This window comes from Macaca mulatta, chromosome 9 (genome assembly GCF_049350105.2).
Source record: "Macaca mulatta isolate MMU2019108-1 chromosome 9, T2T-MMU8v2.0, whole genome shotgun sequence".
Lineage (NCBI taxonomy): Eukaryota > Metazoa > Chordata > Mammalia > Primates > Cercopithecidae > Macaca > Macaca mulatta.
In genome coordinates this window covers 19,784,692-19,803,072 of record NC_133414.1, presented here as the reverse complement: position 1 = coordinate 19,803,072, position 18,381 = coordinate 19,784,692, and the positions used below count along the sequence as shown (strand labels likewise).

Genomic DNA, 18,381 nt, shown 5'->3' with positions numbered 1-18,381 from the left:
CACACACATACATACATACGTACATACATACATACATACATACACTTAGTCAAGGAGTCTTCTGTACAACGCTTTAAACAAAGCCCCAGTTAGTCCTGGCGGCCACTAGATGGCAAACTTTGCTAAAGAATACTGCCCCCAGTGAAAAGATTTTTGCAAGATTCAAATCTTTCTGAAAGCATTTGGGTTCCAGCTGTCATCAAATCTTAAAACACTTCTTCAGGGTTCACATCGCCTCTGTAATTAAAAAGTAAATTCGTGACGTCACAATTGTAGGAGTTTAGAAATAATCGAATCAGGTCTTTTTTCATTTTCTGGAACCTGAAGCCAAAAATAATTGAATGGTTTACTGTTGTGTTAGTTAAAGGCAGAGATGGGCTCTCACTCAGGCCTCCAGCCTCTTCCTGTAGTAATTTTCCACATTGTTTTTTAAAACTGTAGCACTGTTATAATTACTATTATCGGAATGAAGCTACTCTGGCAAATAAGAAGTCATTCCTAGAGAGATCGCGAAGAAATTTTGAATCACTACAATCCCATACTCCTTGGCAGTCAACTCATTCATGTTATACTATTTAAAGCAACTTAGAAGCTCAAAAGATTTAAAATAATCCTTTAAGAAAGTGTAGCAAGTAGTTCCTTATGTTGGATTGAGATTTTTTTCTTATTTTTAGGTTCACAATGGATGGAAAACATATTAGTCAGAAAATATTTGGAAATATCATTAATGAAATGAGAAAAAGGAAAAGAATGAAGTGGGTGTCTGATAAGAAAATAAGAATTGGAAAATGGAACCAAGGTAGATCTCAAAACGATGGTTTTCATCAGTACAGAATCAGGGCATATGAGTAAGACAACCTTGGAATACTTGCTATCAAAAACTTTGGTTTTATTGAGAGGACCAGGCTAGAACTGGAAGAGTTTCACGAAACAGTGCCAAGAATTTGCAAAACAAAACAGACTTTAATCATGGTTTGGATTCGAGTACATTATATGCCAATCATAAGGTTATGTCTGGGGTGGACATGGGGAGTTATAAAACCACATGCCAAATGCAGGCGGGAGAGATGTTTCAGAAAACAGTCTTCATAGTTCCCATCCTAAAGCCAGTCTACATCTGGCCCAACCTTCCATCTGGAAGGACTCCAGAGAGCAAGACAACGTGAGGTCCAAACTAGGATGTGCTCCACGCTATGGAGAGAGAGTGGGGAGCAGTATGAGTGAGGCTATGAGAGCCTTTACAATCCTTCATCCATGAAACCCTCAGTGAACAAAGTCCAGCCTTGTTAGCATAGCAAAAAATCCCCTGTCTGGGATAATTCCTGCCTACCTTTCTACCATCATTCCAGAACACAACTCAACTCCATCTATGGTATACTGGGGTACACAGGTGCATACCATTACCCCTGTTGGGTATACCACACTGAATCTAAGCTGCTTTCTGAACAGCTCTTGCCCTTGTCTAGCCCCTATCTCTTCCTGTCTTTGTTGATCCACCTGAAGAACCATTCCAATGTCAAGACCAAGTTCAAATGATACCATCTGCATTTGTTTCCAGGGGTTGCCACAACTATGCACCATAGGCTAGGTGGCTGAAAGCAATGGAAATACACTCTCTCCAGTTCTGGAGGCTAGACATTCAAAATCAAGGTGTTGGCAAGGCCATGCCATTTCTGATGCTCTAGGGGAGAACCTATTCTACACCTTTCTCTTAGCCTCTGAGGTTGCCAGCAGTCCTTGACATTCCTTGGCTTGTAGATGCATCTGTCCCATCTCTGCCTCCACCTTTGGATGACCGTCTTTTCTCTCTGTGTGTCTGTGTCTTGGTTTTCTCTTCTTATGAAGACATCAGTCACATTGGATTTGGAGCAACCCTAATTGAGTACGATCTAATCTTAATTTGATGATATCTTTAAAAATCCTTTATTTCTAAATAAGGTTACATTCATAAGCACTGGGGGTTAGGACCTCGACATACTTTTTGGGGGAACACAGTTCAACCTGAAACACCAGCTTTTTCTATTCCTACTCCAGACCCCAAGAGTAGGTTGCTACCTCTATGCATTTACCCTACAATAACGCTGACCACATTGAGGCAATTGCAATGCACTCCCCCTTTCACCTTTGAGATTCTCCGAGTAAGCAGAGCCTCTTTCTTTCTATTGTCCATGTTTGTGCTTGCCTTGCTTGGCACTTCGCCTGGTGCATAGTACTCCAGGCCCATGAATGAACATAATTCTCTGCAGTTTAATTCTGGAATATCCCCAGCTTCCTAGCATATTCCCTATAGATAAGCCAGGATGTCAGATTGAAACAATCCCCCAAAGGAGATCTTTAGCCAAGCCGAGAGGAGGCTCAGACTGCAAAGTTCTGAATAAGAAAGGGTGGGGGTAGGGAGATCAACATTTGGATCACTGATGCAAGCATTTTCCAAGGGTACCAATGGCTTCAGGGAGTGGCAGGTAGGGGTAAAGGGCAGGTAGGTTATGAGCCAGAGACTGTCATTTGGGGGGAACTACCTTTTTTAATAACACAAACACATGTCTTCTGGTATGACATGTCTTTTCTGGAATAGCTTGATCTCAAACTAGTAAGTTTCATTCTCTTTCTCTACTTTGGCTAATACCAACACTTGGCATTTAAGTTTCTGCAGAAGGTGGCCCCTTGCTCTTGGGGGGCCTACTGAGGGGCTCCAGAAACACAGCTAAGATAAGATTGTCCAAGATGTGTAATGGGAAGCTGTAGGTACCTGCAGACTTTCCTTCTTTTTTTCTTTACCTCACCTGTTTTTTATGGATTTGTGATCTCCCATCAATACAGAAAAGTCCATACCTTGGGCTTGCACCCTCTCCTGCCATTTTAGAGACTACGTGGTGCTGTAGCAGCTGACCTTGCCTCTGTGATTGGTTTTAGCTTATGGAGAATGTCTCTGCTTGTAAGTAGACAGAGTGATAGAATGGCATCAGCCAAGTGTGGGGTCCCCATCAGGCTGCAGTCACACTGGAGCCACAGGCTCAGAAGCCCTGTTCACTAGTCTGTTCTCACACTGCTAGAAAGAAATACTTGAGACTGGGTAATTTATAAAGAAAAGAGGTTTCATTGGCTCATGGTTCCACAGGCTGTGCAGGAAACATGGATGAGTCTGCCTCAGGAAATTTACAATCATGGCAGAAGGGGAAACAGGCGTGTTACGTGGCTGCAGCAGGAGGAAGAGAGTTTAAGGGGAGGTGCCACTCACTTTTAAACAACCAGATCTTGTGAGAAATCACTCACTCAGTGGCATGAGAAGAGCAAGGGGGAAATCCATCCCTGTGATCTAATTCCACACCACCAGCCCCCTCCTCCAACAATGGGGATTACAATTATACATGAGATTTGGGTGGGGACACAAATCCAAATCATACCTCCCTGGCTGCTGTAATATCTAACCAACCAAAACCTCATTGCCCCTCTTGTTGATAGAGTCAAAGTCAGTTTGCTCCAACCAACTTGCCTTTGGCTGTTGGCAGATAGAGAGCAGCAGCAGACCCCAGCCTGAACAGCATCTACTCTCAACCACTTTGTACCACGTCCTTTCTATTTAGCCAAATAGACCTCTTCTTTCTTCTGGAAAAGAAAACTGTATTCTATTCTTATTCTTATTCCTTTTATTATTGCTAAATATACATAACCTAAAATATACCATTTTAACTATCGTTTTAATTAAAAAAATTTAGAGACAGGGTCTTGCTTTGTCACCCAGGCTGGAATGCAGTGGTGTGATCATGGCTCACTGCAGCCTTAACCTTCTAGGCTCAAGGGATCCTCCTGCCTCAGCCTCCTAAGTAGCTGAGACTATAGGCATGCACCGCTGTGCCTGGATAATTTTTTTAGATTATTTTTTATAGGGACTGGGTCTCGCTACATTGCCCAGGCTGGTTTTGAATGCCCAGCTTCAAACAATCCTCCTGCCCCAGCCTCCCAAAGTGCTGGGATTACAGGCATAAGCCACTGCACGCAGCACCTTTTCACTATTTTTAAGTGTGTAGCTCAGTGGCATTAAGTCCATTTGCATCATAGTGCAACCATCACCACCATCCATCTCCAGGACTTTTCGGCATTCCAAACTGAACTCTGCACTCATGGAACAATCACTCATCTTCTTCTGTTCTCTTCATTCCCTGGGAACCACCATTCTACCTTCTATTTCTACGTATTTGTCTTCTCTAGGTACCTGAAGTAAATGGAATCATGCCATATTTGTCCTTTTCGTGACTGACTTGTTTCACTTCACATAATGTCTTCATGTGTCAGAAATTCCTTCCTAAAGCCGAAGATTATTCCGTGTATGTATAGACCACGATTTGCTCATCTTTCCTTTGCTGATGGACAGCTGGGTTGCCTCCACCTTTTTGGCTATTGTGAATAAGGCTGCTAGGTCATGCCTGTACAAATCTCTCTCTCTCGGTCCCTGCTTTCAGTTCTTTTGGGTGTATACCCAAAAGTGGAATTGCTGGATCACATGGTAATCTAACGCTTAATATGTTGAGGAACTGCCATACTGTTTTCTGCAGCGGCTGCATCTTTTTCCATTCCTACCAAAGTTGCTTTCTTTATTCTCATTTTAAGATATCTTACATAAGAAAAGTGACCCAGACACCTCCATTCAGCACAAAGTACATCAGAGATGAAGACCCCAGCCATGTTCCCTGACCACCTCAGACCAAGGTGGAAGAGCACATGTCTCCCCTAGTTAGAGAACGTGGCTCAGTCATGAACCAGCCTCTAAGGCCAGGATCTAACCTCACAGCTGCTGCCTCACTGCCCAGCCCTGCCTGTCCCGGTCTCTGGTGGGTCTAAGTACCATCAGGAACCGGAATTGCTGGTCTCCTTTATTGGATTGCAGTCTTAGGTTTGCAACAGTAGGGGACACCTATGCTCTGAGCAGGAACATACTGGAGATTTGAGGGATTTCAGTTGATTGAGCACTCAGTGGCAGTGACCTCTCTCTACATGGCTCAGACACTGGTTGACCCTCCTAAAAGAGGGTATTCGTGTGTTGATAAATAAGCTCTTGGGAGCGGGGATCTTATTTTTTTATCCTTCTGTGCCCCACAGTACCTAGCCTAGTACTTTATTCACACTCAGCAGGAGCTTGAAAGATGCCTGCTGATAAAAGTCAAAACAGACAATGCACCTAGCACAATACCTACCTACCAGCACTCAATATTCAATATTTACTTGTCTCTTCGAACAACGAAGATGTTCAAAGTGCTGATGTGACTTGCTTCAATTCACAGCTCTGGCAGAGCTTGTGATCAAACCCCAATCTGTAATTCTCAGCACAGTACCTAGTTTTTAAAAAATAAGGACATCATTCTTTTTTTTTATTAACCTAACAAAAAGGAACTCAGCTAGCAGAGCAATAGAGAGAGAGGAAAAAAAAGATGTTTCCTCTAGAGACTAGCTCCCAAGTCTCAAGTGCTTACAAGTTTTAAAAGTGATAAAAAATTACCAGCTAAGGCCACCAAACATAGAAAAGTGGCAACATTGCTCATGGCTGGAGAGAGGAGACTTAAGCGTCCCATCCTCCAGCATAAACTGTAGAGCAGCAGGAAGCTGCCTTGCGCGACGTCCGTGTCCTCTGGGATGACAGTAAATCTTGAGACAGTTGATCTGATGCTAATATGATACCCGGACTTATCTGCCACCCTGTCCTAGACTCTCATCTATTTCATGGCAGAAGTTTGTGTGAGGAACACATCTATGTTTTTTCTCAAGCTCTCTGAACTATTTATTTATTTGAGACAGGGTCTTGCTCTGTCGCCCAGACTGGAGTGCAGTGGTGTGATCATGGTTCACGGCAGCCTTGATCTTCTGAGCTCAAGACATCCTCCCACTTCAGCCTCCAAAGTAGCTGGGATTACAGTTGTGCAGCACCACACCCGGCTAATTTTTTGTACTTTTTGTAGAGATGGGGTTTTCCATGTTGCTGAGGCTGGTCTTGAAAGATAGCTCAAGCCATCTGGCTGCCTCGGCCTCCCAGAGTGCTGGGATTACAAGCGTGAGCCACCACATCCAGCCTCTGCTAAGCTATTGAAAAGATACTGGGAAATTTGGACTTATGCTTGCAATGAATACACAAAAAAGAATTTTCAAAAACTGTTTCCAAAAATTACAATAGCAATGCAAACAACAGTTCATATCTTTTATGATAGCAAATTTTAGGCACAGCTGACATAACGTGGCTCAGCTATGCAACCCGATAACTCAAACTCACCCTATGGCCAGTAGTTAAAGGAAGAGATTAGCATCATTCTGACCCCCAAAAAGTCTATTTTTAAAGATCCACAGATAATTCAATCAACTTTCTCACTATATTAAACAGTGAAAACCACAAATTTGAGATTTACATTATTCCTTTCCTATACCTTTCTTAACTATCAAAAAGGCTATATGGTTAAACCTGGGGTTTGCAGTTAAACCTATGATCTGTGGAGCCAGGTTTGTGCTCAGATCTTGGATGGGTAACTGTGAACAAATTACTTGGCTTCTTACTGTTCCTAAGTTCAGTCTTCTGCACATTGATAATAATAATAATAATGATCTAGTGAACAGACTGGTCATGAGAATTAAATGAGTGATTACATATAAAGTGCCAAGGACAGTGTTAGAAATACTATTCTATCTTCTTTCCTTAAGGCAAATTCTTCTCACTGAAGCTTTAAATATTTCCTCCAATGATCAACCCCAGAAGAAAAACAAGTCAGAAAATATGTATCATTGTTACCTTCAAAAGAGACCTAAGAATGTTTCACATAAATACCTTTGTGGTCATTTTTATGTGCCTGGGGAAGGAAAATAAAATAAAAGCAATAAAGGACAACTTCCAAAAGAAGGCATTAGTACATTTTGCATGGAGGTCTGATGCATTCCAAATATGTATTTATACAGATTATTATCACCATCACTGCTAAGAGTTTTATAAAAGAAAAGAAATGCTTCTTGTTGCTTACAAAGGGGTTTCAGCAGGGGAGTGATGAGGGCTGAAACTACTTTGAGATATACACAGTGAACAATGAGTCTTGAATAAAAGAGCAATTAGAACTCTCAGAGAGACTCAGTGAGCAAAGAAGAATCTGATTTAGAACTTATGTCTTCTTCACGCTTTACCTCTGAATCACATAGAGCCAGAACAGCAAGTTTCTATTTTAAAGGTGCTGCTGTCAATCAATCACTAACTGTACTGTCAAGTTTCTATAAGGCGCCACTTTATGTGCCAGTGAAGGTGCAATGGATAAGAAACAGATGATAATAATAAGCCATATTCTCTAAAAGAGATTGCAGTCTAGTTGTGAAGAGGATTCGAATACAGAGAGATACATAAGACATAAGGAGTTGAACATGGCCGGGCACGGTGACTCACGCCTGCAATCCCAGCACTTTGGGAGGCCCAGGCGGGTGGATCACCTGAGGTCAGGAATTTGAGACCAGCCTGGCCAACACGGCAAAACCCTGTCTCTACTAAAAATACAAAAAAAATTAGCTGGGTGTGGTGGCACATGCCTGTAATCCCAGCTACTTGGGAGGCTGAGGCAGGAGAATCACTTGAACCTGGGAAGCGGAGGTTGCAGTGAGCTGAGGTCGGGCCATTGCACACTAGCCTGGGCAACAAGAGCAAAACTGTCTCAAAAAAGAAGAAAAACAAAAGAGTTGAACACGATACCACAAGTCATGCATTATGGTAACCAAAGACCTAAGATGTAGGGCAATACTTTTTAGTTTGCATGTGGACCATTCCTAGCCAAGGCTATTTCTGTACATGCTATTAGAATACACAAAGTACTGAGAAGTATCCTTTCATTTCAGCCTACTAACCTTCTTTCTCTCCTTCCCTAACTGACACAAGCTGCAGAGTATGCACATTGCCATTGAGAAATTTCTGGGTTTTTCTTTTTGTCTGGAAAGAATTTATGGTTCATTTCCATCTCTTCCTGTATAGAACTATTAACTAGAAGCTACCAAAAAAAAAAAAAAAAAGCTACAAAAAATGACCTCCTTCTTATGGTCAGTTTTGTCTCACATGGGACTTGAAATGATCATTTATCATTTACATTAAAGAAATAAAAGACATATCCCCATTTAGTAAGAAGTGAGGACTTTCGGTGACATGATCTTTAATATTGTCTAGATCTAAATGTCTATGATTCTTTAAGAATGACATATTTTACTTCAGTAATCATTTATAGATTTTTCCAAGAGAAAACTCATGTTTTTCTTACCTCCCTTCATTCTTGTTCCTTATTCCTATTTAGTATCATATATCTTGAGGTTTTTAAACCTCAAGGAATTTAACTTGAGGTTGTTAAATCTATAACAACACATACTGTACATGCATGCTATTAGATGCCTTTATTTTCTGGTACTGTTCCAGTCATACCATAGTCTATAAACTTTTCCCCATATGAGTTTATGTTCATGTGTTTAATAACAGTACAAAAAAAGATCGAGGGAACAGGACACTTGAGTGTGAAAGAAGATGCTTTCTGCAGAAGAGAGGGTTCATTCTTCTTGCTTTTATTTTCTAACAACAAGGAAAGTTCATTGCTGCAGAAATGTATGCTGTTGGTTTGATTTATTTCTGACATTTCTATTACTTTTTCTTCTATCAATTCTATCTTGAAGAACAAAGGAGTTGGGGACGCTATCTCTGTCTCCTGCACGCTAATGAGTTAGCCCTTTTGAACCAACTACGTAAAATATGATGCCAATAATTTCCTGCGTTAGGTACAGATGCTGCTGTAATATTCACGGAATGCAATCAGTGAACTAAGAATTGGTCATTGACTAATTGAAATTAAAATAATTGCTGTCACCAAAATTCATGAGGCTGACTTATGGAGGAATAAATCACAAGATTTTTCTATGCTTGCTGCTTTGAAAGTGGGTGTCGAGTTTCGATACTAAAGATCCAGTTTCGCCAAATGGTAGGAGTAATGCCGTATATAATTTTACTGTAGTAAATCTTAATTTGAATGTATTCAACCACATAAAAATAACCATAAACATCTTTTTTTCAAAGGACTCTAACATCATAGCTTTAATACTTCATTGCCAAACATAACTAGAAACTAACCTATAAATGTCTGAATCTATAGCTAAAAATTAAGACTGTTTACCACCGAAAAGTGTTTTCTTTTGATTTAACAAATATGATAACTACTAAAGAACTCTCCTTTGAAAAAGCCTGTCATTTTGTTAATACTTTAATATTAATACATTTTTCATGCTGCTAAATATTTTAAGGATTATCATAAAAATATAAATACATTCCTTAAATGATTTTGATATCTTACCAAGTAAAACTGAAAAAAGTTTAAAAGTGCATTTTCGCTTTGTACAGTTCTACTTTGAACTATTTAACTCCATGAACTTTAAAATCCCACATTAAATTTGGCTGGGTACATATCTGTGGTCTAATAAGACTAATTTTAGATCTCTGCTATTTTCCCAAGCAGAAATACAACTAAAGTTTTGAACTTCTGCCTCAACCCCTCAATATGGGAATAATGATTCTTGTTTTCTAAGATTAAATAAAATCATGTAATTGAAATTATAGATTTAGTCTTCAGATTGCCAACATGCTGGGCTCCTTTCCTTAATTAATATTCCAATATTACTCATACTAATAAATAATACTAATTTCTCACACTAATTACACTATAATTACTTACATGGCCAAATAAGAAACACAGTTGAGATAGTTTATCTTGCTTGCATATATATTTGCTGTAACAATGCTTTCTAGAACTGCAAAGAAATCCATTAAGAGAGCCAGGTGCAGAGGCTCATGCCTGTAATCCCACCACTTTGTGAGGCTGACGTAGGCGGATCACTTGAGGCCAGAAGTTCGAGACCAGCCTGGCCCACATGGTAGAAGCCCATGTTTACTAAAAATACAAAAATAATTAGCCAGGCATAGTGGCGCATGCTTGTAATCCCAGCTACTTGGGAGGCTGAGGCAGGAGAATCCTTGAACCTGGGAGACAGAGGTTGCAGCAAGCCGGGATCGCACCATTGCACTCCAACCTGGGTGACAAGCGCAAAACTCTGTCTCAAAAAAAAAAAAATCCATTAAGAGGGAAGAGGATAAAACTAAGGCACTCACAACAAAACTGACACAGGCTGTATTTGCAAGTCATTGAGTGATCTTCGTGCCATGTGCTCTTCCAACTGTCCTACGGACACTAACTTGTCCAAGATCACACATCCAGGACATGGAAGACCTGGATTCAAATACAGTAGGTTGTCTTTTGAGGATACATCCTTCACTATTCTTCTTTCGTGTCTCGTAAGATCAATAAGATGCTTTCCATCTTTGCCTAAAAACAATGTATTACTTTTTTTTTTTTTTTTGAGACGGAGTTTTGCTCTTGTTGCTCATGCTAGAGTGCAATGGCACCATCTCGGCTCACCACAACCTCTGCCTCCCAGGTTCAAGTGATTCTTCTCCTGCCTCAGCCTCCCAAGTAGCTGGGATTACAGGCATGTGCCACCACACCTGGCTAATTTTGAATTTATTTTTTTTAGTAGAGATGAGGTTTCACTATGTTGACCAGGCTGGTCTCGAACTCCTGACCTTAGGTGATTCACCCACCTCTGGCCTCCGTAAGTGCTGAGATTACAGGCGTGAGCCACCAAACCCCCAGGCTTTCCCCCCCACCCACCCAAATGAACCATCAACTAATCCAACCTTGTGAGGGTGAGGTTTTCATTTGTACACCAAAAGACAGTCTGTGGAAAAGCCTGTCCCCTACCCTGAAAGAATGTAGAAATGTTGGCTGCACATTTTTTTTTCCTCCTTTCAGAGCACGCACTGAAGACAGCACTAGCCTCTTCTCACTCTCTCAGTCATCAAATTTATGATGCTGGAGTGGAGACAAAAGTGACTCTGTCTTGGATGTTAATTCACCATGTTGACTTCTGATGAGCCCCAGTCCAATGAATGCCTTTGGATTCCTACTTTATTTACTGGCTCTTGTATGAGAACATGCCAACCTTGATGTCATTGCACAAATGATAGGCAATGAGGCACATAGCATTCTTGCCTATTCTGGAGGGTGCCTTTAATCGTCTTGCTGGAGTGTGTACACCCTTTCCCTATGGTAGATAAGCACTGGGTCTGGGAAGTAACAGTGCAGAGATCTGCCTGTCTTGTGGCCGCCCAAGACCACCTTTCTGTTGTTAAGTTCCCTCAGTAATTCACCCAGTTCCAACAAACTGCCTCTTTGATTTCTTAGCTCCTTTGGCATTTGGGTTTGCTTTGCCTATAGGGGCCGTTCATGGAACACTACTGAATTGAAATAACCTTAGTATCCCATCTCTGCGCTTTCCTCCTCCTTCCATCCATCAGTTCATTCTGAGCTGGGGCATTTTTTTCTCCTACCTCTCTTTGACTATATACACTCTGGCACGGAAGCCTCCAGAGCCTCCAGCCACTTCCTAGCCCACACCAAGTCCTCCCCCTGGCTATCCAGCAACCAGGGGCCCCCATCTGTGCTTCTTGATCACACCTGAGCCTGTGCTTCTGCTCCTCCTCTCGTGCAGAAGGCACTGCCCCTTCTCCTTCTTTTGCTTTGATCTGATGCACTCACCAAGACCCAGTTCTGCTGACTTCACTTCTGAGAAGTGCCACTGACCCCATTATGATATTCGACATAAAATTCTTCCTATCATTTCAGAAAACATGCCATTTTATCATTATGGTCTTTTCAGAAGGGAGATTTCTTTTTCTGCCTCTAATGTGGGCTGCTAATGCCATCCTTAGAGCTATGGGTGAAGAAATAGTTTCATTTAAGTGGTCATTCTCGTTGATTTGAAAATGCAACTAAGTAACCCTCACTCCCTCCTCCCCCGCCTTTTTTCCATATTCCCAGGCTGGACAGTAGCAACATCTGAAAGAGACACCAATAACCCAAGAGCTGTACCATGTGGCAAAACCAGGAGTTAAAAGATAGGTGTGTCCTGGCTCTGTTCTGCCTGTGTCTGACGAGTGGTTTGATATTTCCTGGGTTACTTCTTTCCTGTGTTTCTGGGTAAGATTAAAACGAGATTATACCTGTGAAAACTGTTTGTAAACCATAAAACAGTCTACGCATGTAAGACAGAATAGACATTCACTTGATATTGATTGAGTTAATTCATTAGTGATCGTGTGGCCACACACTCATGAATCTCAAGAAGTGCTGGCAGATGGTAGGAGCAACAAACAGGAAGATCAGGTTTTAAATCCCGTCTCTGCCTCTTACTGGCTGTGTAGCCTGGGGTCATAGCAAATGAAGGAACCACAGCAGGGGACTGGTTTACAAGGGGCATTAAAGCATCACTAGGGTAATTTGAGAAAAGGAATAGTTAACTCAGGTCTCACTGTAACTCTTGCAAAGCTAACAAAATGTATAATGGATCCAGCTTCTGCTGAAGTAGCCGATGCCAGTCAATAGAAACTTAAAAGCATCCGGCTGGGGGTGGTGGCTCATACCTGTAGTCCCAGTACTCTGGGAGGCTGAGGTGGGTGGACCATTTGAGCTCAGGAGTTCAAGATTAGCCTGGGCAACATGGCAAAACCTCTTCTCTACCAACAATACAAAAATTAGCCAGGCATGGTGACACACACCTGTAGTCCCAGCTACCAGGGAGGCTGAGGTGGGAGGATCACTTCAGCCCGGGAAGCAGAGGTTACAGTGAGCCTAGATCACACCACAGCACTCAGCCTGGGCTACAGATCAAGACCCTGTCTCAAGACAAAAATAAATAAATAAAAGCATCTCTCATCATGCTAGCCTGCCCCCCACTAAGAACATGTCTTAAATATTTGAAAATTAGGACAGGCACAGTGCTTCACACCTGTAATCCCAGTGCTTTGGAAGGCTGAGGCAGGAGGATCACTTATGCTCAGGAGTTGGAGACCAGCCTGAGCAACATAGTGGGACCCCATTTCTACAAAAATTTAAAAAATTAGTCAGGTGTGATGGTGCACACCTATAGTTCCAGCTACTCAGACGACTGAGGCGGGAGGATCATCAGAGCCCGGGAGGTGGAGGTTGCAGTGAGCTATGATGGCGCTACTGCACTCCAGCCAGGGTGACAGAGGGAGACCCTGCCAAAAAGAAGAAAGGAGAAGGAAGGAAGGAAGGAAGGAAGGAAGGAAGGAAGGAAGGAAGGAAGGAAGGAAGGAAGGAAGGAAGGAAGGAAGGAAAGGAAGGACGGACGGAGGGAGGGAAGGAAAGAATAGAAAAGAAAAGAAAAGAAAAGAATAGAAAAGAAAGAGAAAGAGAAAGAGAAAGAAAAGATAAGGAGAGAAAATTATTTGAATGAAGACTAACACAGAGCCTGCCTGTGGTGTCACAAATCCTGGTTCAGTCCTGGACCCAGGCCGCACTTCTTAAACCCTCGGTTTCTTATATTGTAACATGGGGCATCTAATATTTATCGTGAAAGGCTGTTGTAGTATTTTGAGGTGACATATGAAGTGTTTTCATCAAGTAGGGACTTAATAAACTGGAAGTGAGTGGTGTGGTTTTTAAGCTGCTTACCCTGTCTCCCCAGTCTTTACCCTCCCCCAACCCCACCTTCTGCCAGGGATTTTGTAACATCTGATATTAAAAAGGTTCTGCCGACTCCTCCCAGCTCAACAGAACATGGAAAAATACAATGGATCACTTAAAAAAAAAAAAAAAAAGCTTATTATACACAGCCAAAAGCCCGAGAAACAGCAGGTCACATAAAATGAAGGAAATGAAATGTCCATGCTAAGTAATCATGTAGCCTTGGCCCTGAGCAAACAGAGGGCTGGCTGACATCAGAAAAGAACAAAGGCCATGGAGAAAAGGAGCAAAACACACGGACATCTTGGTGCCCACAGTAAGCTCATCTGGAAAAAGGGAGTGGAAATTGATGGGCTGGGGTATAGATAAATGCGCCTGTCAGGATGTAGCAGGGAGGAGGCGGAGCTCAGGCCAGCTCAAGGGAGGCCTGAAGCCCTTTAACCTGCTTCTGCTCCTGCAATCTGGAGACGGGGTGACTACGGTGTGACTTCAGTTCGGCTCAGCAGGCTGTGAAAGCCTGCAATAAAGTTATTACCTTGGACGAGTGCTCCTATATTGGACTGAACTCCCACAAACGCTGGGCTGGTCCTGGCTGTGGGACATAGGCCTTCTGTCCCCAACCATAACCTCCTACTCTCTGACTCAGGAGACTAGGGGGTCCAAGTTCTCACCCAGGTTCTATCAGAACGAGCTTCTTAACCTGATCCAAGGTGCTAACTAAGCTGGGCTAAAATGAGACTATGAGCATCTGTCCCAACCCTTCATGGGTTAGAGAAAGAAATTCTTTGGAAAGTATACAGTAGCTACAAAATGAGGAACTTTAAGGAGCCAGGCAATTTTCTTCAATAAAATGGATTTCCTTTAATTTGGTATGAAACTCACTTCTCAAAATCGATTTCATATCAGCTGAGCTTTGAGACTAGAAAGCAAGTGGAAATGTTTTTCAATGTTTTTGAAGGGAGAAGTTGAAAGAGGGAGGGAAGAGGAGGGAGAAGGCACAGGAAGGTAGGTCTTAATCATATTTAAGCCCATTAAAAAGGAATTAGATCGTTTGCTGTGTTTAAAGTAGTTGTTCATGGCCCTGGAAACCATTCTATGCAAAAAAAGACAAGAAACTGAGGGGAAACTGACTAAGAGGTTTAAGGAAAGCAAACATTGCAAAAGAGTAATATTTTATTTTATATCTAATTTGTCCTTATTACTCATCTCTAGGGCCACCTAAAAGCAGTCCTTATCAAACTAAACCTTATTAATTCTAGAAATGAAACTGAGTCCACTTTTCCCAGGGCAAAAAAAAAAAAAAAAAAAAAAGGCCCCGTAGTTTAAGATGCAGTGATATCTTAGTGGAAGGGGTAAACTGCCTATTATCTATTTTTCTGTACATATTTCACTAGATGGAAGAGTTCCCATTTTCTAAGAGCCTAGCAGTTTCTGTTTTATTGGGGGAAAAAAACAACACAAAGGGGAAATTTAAGAATAAAATTTCTGCAATAGGATTCTGTCTCTCAAATTGAAGACAAAAATGCTTCTTAATATTACTACAGCTTTATTTTTAAAAACTGAAAAGGAAATTGAAATATTAATAGTGATTGTATCTGGTGATGAAATAAAAAGACTTTAGTACTTTTAAATGTTTCGTTAGTTACCATATAATAGTTTACACAGAAAAATCTCATTTTTAAATAAAGGAAAGAATGTTTCTTAATGTAAAAAGAAGGTAACATAGGAGCATTCTGTTTTATGTGCTTTTCTGCAAAAGTATTATAAATTACATTTTTACTATAACAATTGCTCCTGAAAATCGTGTAAAATACATTAACTAATCAATAGTTACTCATGGAACAAGAGGAATGTATTAATAGTATAACACTCTTTTGCTTTCACAAAAATCAAATATGCTAAATGAAATTTCATTTATTCATTCAACAAACATTGGCTGGATGTATATTACTGACTAGCCTCTTTAATGACATTCTCTTCTGCAGTCCTGTGGAGTTGTAATTATTTATGCCAATTATTAATATTCAGTATTATATTCAGTATTATATAGAAGATGTTGGATATATGATTTAATAGTTCATATTTGAAGATCAGATATGCAGGGATTAAGCAAAAGGCATCAAAATCAAACAAATCTTTCTGAAGCAAAATTAGCAAGGCTCAAAATCCTATTTAAATGGCTCATCTCTGTGTGTGTCATGCCCATAAATATGCCCATGACTGACAGCAAAGCAGAAAGCCTGCTGGGGCTGTGTCAGGTGGGATTTTTGAGTCATTTATGTAACACACAGAACACTCAAAGCAACAAAGTTAACAATGGAATGAAAGCTTATGTTTGAGGCAAGTTTCACATCTTTTATTTTTCTTTTTGAGACAGAGTCTTGCTCTGTCGCCCAGGCTGGAGTGCAATGGCACACTCTCAGCTCACTGCAACCTCCGCCTCCTGGGTTCAAGCAATTCTCCTGCCTCAGCCTCCCAAGTAGCTGGGATTACAGGCGTTCACCACCACGCCCAGCTACTTTTTGTATTTTTAGTAGAGACAGGGTTTTACTATGTTGGCCAGGCTGGTCTTGAACTCCTGAACTCAAATGATCCACTCACCTAGGCCTCCCAAAGTGCTGGGATTGCAGGCATTAGCCGCTGTGCCTGGCCATTTCACATCTTTTATACTCAATGTATTTTGAATCCATTGTCACTTTTTGCATGTCATCCGTGAATATTTCAGCAGGCATCTCTAAATGATTGGTACTACCTAAACAGAATCTAATAACAATACCCATTATCACAAACAAACAAACAAACAAAAAACAGTAACTCTTGAATATCAGCAAACATCAAGTCTGTTCTTATTTCACAGAGTGTCTTACAGAATTTGTGTGTGTGTGTGTGTGTGTGTGTGTGTGTGTGTGTGTGTGTGTGTGTGTGTTTTAAATCATTTGTTTCAGTCAGGATCCAAATAAGATCTAAACATTGCAACTGGTTGCTGGGTCTTATGTTTTTTTCATCTGCAGGTTCCCCATTTCTTCCCATTGTCCCCTTAGCAATGGAGTCATGAAAGAAAACCGGTCATTTGTCCTACGGAGTTTCACACAATCTGGGTTCTGCCTCCGTGTGGTCATTTAACATATTCCAGTGCAGGCTGCTGTTCCGATCTACAGGTTGGATCAGATTCTGATGTGAATGCGGCAGGACATGTCATAGGTGGATTGTGTACTCCCACCAGGGATACACGTTGCCAGGTTCTTCCTTTCCTTGTAACGTTAGCAACTACTGATATCACTGTCTTTCTCTGGCAAGTTTGCCAGCCAGTCACTAGGATTGCAGGATGCTGAAATCTTTATTCCTTGGTCCCTCCTTTGCATATTAGATGAAATACTTCTATAAAGAGAAACTACCTCAATACCAATTGGGCCAATACTACTTTCCAAAAGGAAATATTGCAAGCTTTTGATAAAGACAGAACACAAAATACCTCCCAAAATTCTGGATTGGCTTCCATGGATAAAAGGAAAACTATACTAGAGGAGAGAAAGATATGATTTTCAAACATTTTACTTCTTTTGGAATGAATTTATAAAGGTCTTTTAAAATGGTTTTCAGGGCTCATGAACACAAAGATTTTTATTTTTTACTTTTATTTTTTGAGATAGTCTCGCTCTGTTGCCCAGACCGGAGTGCAGTGGTGCAATTTCGGCTCACTGCAACCTTCACCTCCCAGGTTTAGGCAATCCTCCCACCTCAGCCTCCCAAGTAGCTGGGACTACAAGCAAGAGGCACCACACTTAGCTAACTTTTGTAGTTTTAGTAAAGACAGGGCTTCACCATGTTGGTCAGGCTGGTCTCAAACTCCTGGCCTCAAGTGATCCTCCTGCCTCAGTCTCCCGAAGTGCTGGGATTACCAGCATGAGCCACTGTGCCTGGTGCTTTTTTTTAACTGAGACTTGTGAACTATCTAATGAATTCTGAAAGAACAGTAATAGGTCCAGGAATTAGCAGATGTGAGTGTTTGTATGAGTAACCGTCAATTCTTAACTCCCATATTGTTCCATGACACCGTCAATAGTACTGCTACTTGCCTTTGGAATGAATTTATATAGTCATGCTAGGATAGAAGCAGGTGTCAAGTTCTGAAAATTCTTAAGATTCGAGGAAAAAGATGAATACCTTTCAGAAGAACCTCTTACCAAAGTCATAAAGTGGCCTGGCTGCCCCCTGCCCTTCTCTCCTCCCTCTTCTCTGAGCCTCTCAAACTACAGAAAAGAGCCAGGCAGGAATAATTGCCCAGCCCCCATCCAGGTTGATTTCTTTACATCACAAGCATGAGTATTTGTATTTTTCTATAAAAGGGAACAATTCAAACGTCATCCATTTAGGGCCCTCTAGACTAGTGGTACCCAAACTTTTTGGCACCAGGAGCCGGTTTCATGGAAGATCATTTTCCCATGGACTAGGGGGGATTGTGGGGAATGGTTTTGGAATGAAACTGTTCTACTTCAGATCATCAGGCATTAGATGCCCATAAGGAGTGCGCAACCTGGATCCCTGACACGTGCAGTTCACAGTAGGGTTTGTGCGCTCCTATGAGAGTCTGATGCCGCTGCTGATCCGACAGGAGGTGGAGCTCAGGCGGCAATGCTTGCTCTCCTGGCGTTCACCTCCTGCTGGGTGGCCTGGTTCCTAACAGACCACAAGCTGGTACTAGTCTGCAGCCTTGGGTTTGGGGGCCTCTGCTCTAGCCTACAGAAATAAACACAGATAAGTCTGGGTGCAGTGGCTCACGCCTGTAACCCTAGCACTT

At 41.6% G+C, this 18,381-nt stretch overlaps 1 protein-coding gene across 6 annotated transcripts in view; it reads right to left on the bottom strand.

The window, feature by feature from the left end:
• Positions 1-18,381, bottom strand: part of CACNB2 (calcium voltage-gated channel auxiliary subunit beta 2) — a 405,954-nt gene that overhangs the window by 307,858 nt on the left and 79,715 nt on the right. The gene's annotated exons all lie outside the window — the stretch shown is intronic.